Source organism: Penaeus vannamei, chromosome 7, assembly GCF_042767895.1.
Source record: "Penaeus vannamei isolate JL-2024 chromosome 7, ASM4276789v1, whole genome shotgun sequence".
NCBI classification, from domain to species: domain Eukaryota; kingdom Metazoa; phylum Arthropoda; class Malacostraca; order Decapoda; family Penaeidae; genus Penaeus; species Penaeus vannamei.
Window position 1 is genome coordinate 40636794 of NC_091555.1, and position 9056 is coordinate 40645849.

A 9056-nucleotide genomic window follows, 5' to 3' on the forward strand; every position below is an offset into this window, starting at 1 on the left:
CACACAGACACACACACACACACACACACACACACACACACACACACACACACACACACACACACGTACACACACACACACATCCCCTAAAACAAACAAATATACAAACACAAACATACAGTATCCCTCCCACACATAAACACAACAAACAAACACATACATAATCCAGCAGACACAAACAAACAGAAACGCAAACATACAAACAAAAAATCAACAAAACAATAACCAAATACAAACAAACAAACATTCAAACAAAAAAATCAACAAAGCAATAACCAAATACTAACAATCAGAAACAACATTCAAAGAAAAAATCAACAACAAAACAGTAACCAAACACAAACAATCAGAAACAGACATACAAACAAAATGAATCAACAACAAAACAAAAAGACAACACACCGAACCTGAAGAGCGCGCGCATGGTTCACTCCCCCTTCGTCACCCACACCCCCAGCCTTCAAAAAAAAAAAAGAGCCTTTGATCACCTATCGGCCGCCACGTGGAAAGCCGTCCATTACCGTTGTCCGAAAATAAATCAGCGCGTGGCAACTTGCGGTCAAGTCGGCACACTGCAAACTTCAGAGGCTGATGGAGTCCGCTTTTGCCTTGCCAGCTTGTGTTAGTCTGCAGTCGAGAGTGAGTGTGTTAAGGTCCCCAAAAGAGAGGGAGAAAGAGGCTTCATTGAGGGGGAAAAACGAGTGGATTGGATTAAATTTTTGAGTGTTTTTTTATATGAAGCGTCTGTGAAGGATTTTTTTTTCCTTCGTCGGCCATATTGGTGTCCGTTACTCATATCAGGTGAGTTCCCTCTCTTTCGTTAGATTCTACTGTATTTATTATCATCTTTTTTTCATAAATCATTCTGAATTATGGTAAATGAAAGTGCTACAGACCTTTTTTCACCGCGAGGAGAATTTGCAACACAATGCACACTTTGCAATGATGTGTCTTTTTCTCAAACCGTCTGGCAGGTTAAGCTTATACCCAAGCAGTTAAATAAGTGGTTTGGAAAGTATGACCGCCAGTGAGTGAATTACATGTACTGCTTTTTGTGCCGCGGAGAGCCTGGCAGACAGCATGCGTGTGTGATAGCGAGGGAGAGAGAAGCCGAAAAAGGTGAAGCGGACTATAAAGTGATTTTTTTTCTTTTTTGGTATTGTTATAGGAAGGAATATGAATAACGCCTTCGGTTTTGTAAAGATTTTTTTTTTCAACCTCGCGGTCTCTCTCTCTCTCTCTCTCTCTCTCTCTCTCTCTCTCTCTCTCTCTCTCTCTCTCTCTCTCTCTCTCTCTCTCTCTCTCTCTCTCTCTCTCTCTCTCTCTCTCTCTCTCTCATCGTCGCACCGAACATGCAAACGTTGCTAAAAATACACAAAAAGTGACTAATTTTCAGCAAATTGCCCGCAACGAGAACCAGCTGTGAACCCTTTTTCACACAAAATCACCCAGCTGGCTTTATATACCGCGCCTGTTATGCGGTAATAACGACGTTTTGTTCAGTTTAAAAGACGCCCGCGGCAAGTACACGTGTTAAAACAAGGTGAAGCTGCATGGCTTTCTTCACATCGCCAGACAAGGAAGATTGTTCATTGGTATTGAACTCGTAGCATTCTCACCCATGTACGTATGTGTGTTCGTGCGGCTGTGTGTGCATATTCCGCTGAACTTTTGGGTTAAGCGACGGGCACAATGCGGAACTCAGGCACTCGTCTGCCATGATCCGGACCCGCATGAAGGGCTTGTGTTTCGCCTTTTAACGTAAATTCATTGAATAAACCCGATCTCATTCTCGGACTGGCTGATCGATACTGTCTATGTCTGTCTCTCTCTGTCTGTCTGTCTGTCTCTCTCTCTCTCTGTCTGTCTGTCTCTCTCTCTCTGTCTGTCTCTCTCTCTCTCTCTCTCTCTCTCTCTCTCTCTCTCTCTCTCTCTCTCTCTCTCTCTCTCTCTCTCTCTCTCTCTCTCTCTCTCTCTCTCTCTCTCTCTCTCTCTCTCTCTCGTGTGTGTGTGTGTGTGTGTGTGTGTGTGTGTGTGTGTGTGTGTGTGTGTGTGTGTGTGTGTGTGTGTGTGTGTGTGTGCTTGCGTGCATTTGTGTACTGAATACATGAATGTATGTGCTTATAAACAAGTCATGTGACTGCGCTGTGATGATCCAGGTTAAATTACGTTTATGACACTACTTTCAACGCCTGTTTTTTTCACTTGATCAACCTTTCTCATTCGAAACATTTTTCAAATCTCCTTCGAAACTTTTTTTCAAAAGGCGCGATATAACAGGACTAAGAATACCACTGCATGGACAAGGGCAGCGTTATAACAGCTGGCAGACTGTGAGGTACAGCGGAGGTTAGGACAGCGTGGCCCGCCTCCTCCTGCAGTTGGTTTAACGAACACCAGCTGTTGTGCTACTGACCCTGTTGTATTGCTTGTGTGTTTGCCTGTTGCTGATACCTCGCGCTCGTTTTATACATTATTCATTTGCCGTTTCCGCGTTTTTCGTGCGGGTGAGATACCGTTATCATTCAGTGGCATGGAAAGAGTACAGGTATTTCCAGTCTCCGTGAAACTCGTATAAGAAATAAGTGATAATAATAACAGTGAATATACGAGGAGAAAAAATAAACCCCGTTACAATAACTTTGAGATCCCATGGCCAACGTGGTCTGCTCTAAGGTCATGAACTCCCAAAGAATAGGTCGCTTAACTGGTTAAGGTAAGAATGACTCACTTCATGACACGTGACTGTGACCTCCAAACATCGCCGGCTCAGTGTGTGCTCAGCTCTTGCTCCGTTTTCTTTCGTTTATTCGATTTCTTACCTTTTCTTCTTAATTTTCTTTGTCTTTTTTATTTTTTTTATTTGATACTGATTCTGAAATAGAGATTTTTTTTTCTTCTATTAATTTTTGTTTTGATTTCTCTTCCCTGTTCTCTCCATTTTTGTAGGCCTATCGCTAACCCTGAAATACCGACTCTAAAAATATTTGGTTATATTTCTAGGAACTATGTATCATTTCTTACTTAACGTGTTTGTCTTTCCTTCGTTTAAGAAATTTCATAAAAACAAGGAAAGAATGTTCACGAGGCTCAATTATTGTCATCCTTTCAATAATTATTTTTTCTATATTTAATATTATTTTGTGTGTGTGTGTTGACGTCTAATTGTGTTGTAATAGAAGTATTGCCAGTACTTCCATTAAAACTGTTATCATTATTGTTATAAATATTATTACAGTCTGTAACTATTATTACCGTTGTTATTGGTTTACTATTGTCGTTATTGTTGCTCTTATTGTAATTATCATTATTATTATTGTTGTTGTTGCTATTGTTATATTGTTTTTGTTTGATTATTATTATCATTATTATCATCATTTTTGTTATCGTCAATATTGCTATTATTTTCATTGCCGTCGATATAGTCTTGTTTTTCATTACAACGTCATATTTTTCATCATAACTGTTATTCTGATTATTATAGGTATATCATATTTGTATAATTATTGTCATTATCATTTTCCTCATTTCACTTTCATTATCATTAGCTTCATTATCACCAAAAATATCACACACATATGCACACATACACAAATACACACGCACACACACACAGAAACACACTCACACAGAAACACACACAGAAACATATATATGTGCGTATGCGTGTGTATGTATGTATGTACTTATCTATTTATTTATATATGTACAATGTGTGTGATTCACAACCTGCCCTACAGACCTTGACGTTGGTAATCCCTAAACCTGCTTATGCACAGCGAAATAAGGTTGATGCAAGCCAGGGTAGCGAGGTTTTATATACGTCAGGTTATCAGCTTACATTAGAATAATTCTGCATGTAATTGGCACCATTGCGATGGATTTTTTTTTCTTTGGGGAAAAAAACGGTTTGAAGTTTTATTTGTGACAGTTGCCAAATTGTCTCTCTGATTCAGTGAGTGATGAAATTCATGATGATTAGAGATTTCATATATTCGTATGACTTCGAGTTATAAGTCAAGTGTTAAAGTAGATGTTTATATGTCTAATATGCAAATTGTTTATGACTGGTGCTGGATGTCAGTGGATAATTAAAATGAGGATGTCAGTAGATAATTAAAATGAATGAGGAAGCACTGTTTTGTTTTTTTTTAATTTTGAATTGGATGTTGCAACTAGGAACTTACCATAACGATGTAATAATTTTTGATATATCTTAACGAAACATGAATAGATATATTGTATATTAGCCATAAGAAAAAAGGAATATTACAATGAGTGTTGCATGCATTCTTTGCAGTTGCCACGTCAAAAAATATCGTATTTACTTTGACGCAGGTAGGATGACTTAGCTAGTACTTTGTTAAATATTTATTATATAAGATATACATCTACTGATTCGTGTTATCTTGAACATGAATTATAAAAGAAGACTCTTATTATCATTAAGATTATTAACTCCATTCTCGTACATGGGTTTTAAGGTAATTCTTTATGGGCATATTCTCATAACTGCCAAATTCGCAGGTACTCTCAACCCTTCTGGAACAACCATTATAACTGCTTCTAATGTATAATCAGGGTTAGTATTTTTTATCATTATCATTGCAAAAGTCAGATTTGGTACCTGGTTCTCCTTTCTCGACATGCGCGGTATGTACCCAGCGATACCAAACCTTACTGTACCCTACAATACCCCTTCCTTCGCTCGCCCTCTTGTCCCCTCTCCACACATACGCACACGCGTGTACGCATACACATGCTCATACACACATATACATACCATACGTACAAGCACACGTACAAACACACACACACACACACACACACACACACACACACACACACACACACACACACACACACACACACACACACACACACACACACACACACACACACACACACATAATCAACCAACTAACCTGAAGCACTAACCGTCAGCACGCTCATCTCACCCTTATTGCTCCCGACATAGAGATGCAATTTCTCTGAACGACAAATGGGCATCTCCAGGGGCTAAGTGTTCGGCAAGAAATATTCTTTGATAAATATCTTCTTATACGCATTTATACGCACGCGGCAACACTGTCTTGGAGGAGCTGTAGGGGGTCGTCGGCCGCGTGCGTGCGTGTGTTTGTTTGTGCGTGTTTGTTTGTTTGTTTGTGTGTTTGTGCGTGCGTGGTTGTATGTTTGTGCGTGCTTGTTTGTTTGTGAGTGCGTGCCTGTTTTTTTGTATGTTTGTGCGTGCTTGTTTGTTTGTGAGTGCGTGCCTGTTTTTTTTGTATGTTTGTGCGTGTTTGTTTGTTTGTGTGTTGAGGGGTTAGGTTTGTATGTATGTTTGTGTGTGTTTGTGTGTGCGGTGGAGGGGGTAGGAGGAAAAGAAGGATGGGGAAAAGGAAAGGGAGAACGAGAGGGAGAACGAGGAGGAGGTGAAGTGGGAAAGGAAAAGGGAGGAGATAGGGAGAACGAGAAGGAGATGGAGAATGGGAGGGAGAGGGAAATGAGAAGGGAGGGGTAAAGGACAGAGAGAGAATTTATCATGCACATAGATAAATAGATAGATATATAGAGACACCGATTATGTATGTGAATGTGTGTGTATGTATATGTGTGTGTGTACGCGATTGTGTACGTTTGTGCCCATATGCGTCTATCTGAATCTGATAAAGCCGCAAATTCGAAAATAACGCAGATATCATCACCTTTTCTCTATCCCCATAATTCTCCGTTCCTCTCCCTGTCTTCTTATCCGCACAACGAAAAAAGTGCTAATAAACAACGCATTAAACTCTACCATCCTGCCGCTATTCTTCCCTCTCCTTTCTTCCCGTTTTTATTGGCCTAAAATCTTCTTTAAGTTCTTTATTGCTTGTGTATAAGGAAGCTGGAGGTTACTCAAGGTCATCCGTCGGAGTTGCCTGAGGTGCGATGATGTTGATAATAGCCGGTTTGGGCTGTCGTACGCGCGGTGAAAATATTATCGTTATGAATATAAGGTTTTTGTTCCTTTTCCTTCTTTTTTTATCAATTTCTTTTATCTGTTCTTTATGATTATATCTTCTAGAGACATTCTGATCGTGTTTACAACTGGAGATGAAATCTTGGTTCATTCAGCCAGTGGAGGTTTTATTCAGTGTTTAGCATTTTATTTACTGCGAGACTTACTGTTTACCTTTAAATTTGCTCAACACTAAACCTGCGTGTGCACACATACACACATATCTATATATATACATACATGCATATATATATATATATATATATATATATATATATATATATATATATATATATGTGTGTGTGTGTGTGTGTGTGTGTGTGTGTGTGTGTGTGTGTGTGTGTGTGTGTGTATGTATGTATGTTTGTATGCATGTATATATGGATGGATATACTAATAGTTATGCACACACACACACACACACACACACACACACACACACACACACACACACACACACACACACACACACACACACACACACACACACACACACACACACACACACATATATGCATATATATATATATATATATATATATATATATATATAAATATATATATATATATTTATATATATATGAATATATATATGTATATACATATATGTTATAAATATTTATATATATATATGTATATATAGATATATAGATATATAAGTATAAATACATATATATATGTATATATAGATATATAGATATATAGATATATAGATATATATGTATAAATATATATGTATATATACATATATATATATATATATATATATATATATACACATGTATATATATATATGTTTATATAAGTATATATATGTATATATATGTATAAATCTATGTATGTATGTATATATACATATATGTATATATGTATATATACATATATATGTATATATATGTATATGTATACATATATATGTATATATACTTATATATACATATATATGTATCTATATATGCATGTATATATATGAATATATATGTATATATATATGTATGTATATATAAATAAATATATATATGTATATAAATAAACAAATAAGTACACACACACACACACGCACGCACGCACACACACACACACACACACACACACACACACACACACACACACACACACACACACACACACAAACACACACACGCACACACACACAAACAAACACACACACATACATATTTATATGAATATGCATACATATATATATATATATATATATGTGTGTGTGTGTGTGTGTGTGTGTGTGTGTGTGTGTGTGTGTGTGTGTGTGTGTGTGTGAATATATATATATATATATATATATATATATATATACATATATATATATATATACATACACACATATATATACATGTTTATATTATGTTATATATATATATGTATATATATATATATATATATATATATATATATATACATGTGTTTGTGTGTGTGTGTGTGTGTGTGTGTGTGTGTGTGTGTGTGTGTGTGTGTGTGTGTGTGTGTGTGTGTGTGTGTGTGTTTGTGTGTGTGTTTGTGCATTTGTGTGCGTATGCGGCCGTGCTTGTAAGAAAATGCCTGTCTATATATTTCGCAATAACATGCAAGACTTACGATTAGATATAAAGAAAGAGAAAGCGAAAGAAAATTGAAATCCGCTGTAAGAAGGCCACCCTTGTAAAACGGCAATTTGCGATATCGTCGAAGCGAAACATGATACAAATATATATTCAAAAGCACTTGAAGACGAAGCATGTGAATTACCCTTTTGGGCTTAAGGTCACTCGCCCACCCGTCCTCCCGCCCGCCCGCCTACCCGCCCACCCGCCCACTCGCCCGCCCATGCCCTTGGGAAAACCGTGGAGTGGGTGGGAGGGAGAGGAGAAGGGAGGGAAAGGTTGAGAGAGAGAATGGGACGGGGAGGGAGGGAGGGAAAGGGGAGGAAGAAAGATGGGAAAGAGAGAGGGAGAGACAGAGAGAGGGGGAGGAGAGGGAGAGACAGAGAAAGGGAGGAGATGGATAAATGGAGAAGGGAGAGATTGAGAAAGGGAGGAGGAGGAGGAATAAGGAGAGGGGAAGATAGAGAGAAAGGGAGGATACCTAGAGATGGAGAAATTGAGAAATGGGAGAGACGTAAAAAGGGATGGGAAGAGGGTAGAAGAGGGAGGTGAAGGGAGGAAAAGAGAGAAACAGGCAGAAAAGGAGTGCGAGAGGGAGGGAGGAGGAGAGAGAGAGGGAGGGAGGGGGGATGGATGAAGAATAAAGGTCTAAGAGAGAAATGGATGACGATGAAAAAGGGTAAGAGGGAGATGGATGGAGGAAGAAAGCGGAGAGAGAGAGAGGTGAATGAAGGAGAAACAGATATGGATGAAATGAGAGAGAGAAAGATAGAGATAGGAAAGTGAGAGAGAAAGAGAGAGAGACAGATAAGAAAGTGAGAGAGAAATAAGAGGGTTTATTGAGAGAGAGTCGAATGACAGAGAGAGAAAGGGAGGTGGATTAGAGAGGGATAGAGAGTGATAAATAGAGAGAAGGCAGGGAAAGCTGGAGAGAGAAAAAGCGAGACAGACGGGACACAAAGAGACAAATAGACAGGCAAACAAAGCGAAACAAGACAGGCCGAGAGAAATACCGCCCGACGGAGACAGACAAACATAGAAAGAACCCAGGAAGAGATAGACAGAACAAGATTTATGTAGACGTACAGACAGAGGAAGAAAGGAAGAGAGAGAGAGAGAGAGGCCCTCGCCACCCAGGCAGGTTCGGGGTCAGTCATGGCGGGCTGTGAGGATGACAGCGGTTCGAGGGAGCCATGTTGCTGGGTCTCCGCATGAATATGGAACATGGAAGTTTGGCTTTTGAGTGTTTGCGGTCCACTTGCCGTATATAGACAGGTTGTGCCCTGCAAATAACCCTGCAACCGCTTGCAAGAATCGGTGACCTGCGACTAGAACTGCTTATACCTGCGCGTTTCCTCGATACGTTTGTTTTGATTTTGATTTTTTTTAACGTCTGAAGCCACGGTCAATCGATCCGAACGCGGCCATGATTGCGACGCTTTCGAACTTTCATCCTT

At 38.9% G+C, this 9056-nt stretch overlaps 1 protein-coding gene across 1 annotated transcript in view; it reads left to right on the forward strand.

The window, feature by feature from the left end:
* The first annotated feature begins 725 nt into the window (after window positions 1-725).
* LOC113822453 (neuron navigator 3) overlaps window positions 726-9056 on the forward strand; it is a 225301-nt gene continuing 216970 nt past the window's right edge. Inside the window, exon 1 of the mRNA XM_070123783.1 lies at window positions 726-801. The gene's annotated coding sequence lies outside the window, so the exon portion shown is untranslated. The remainder of the gene's footprint in view (window positions 802-9056) is intronic.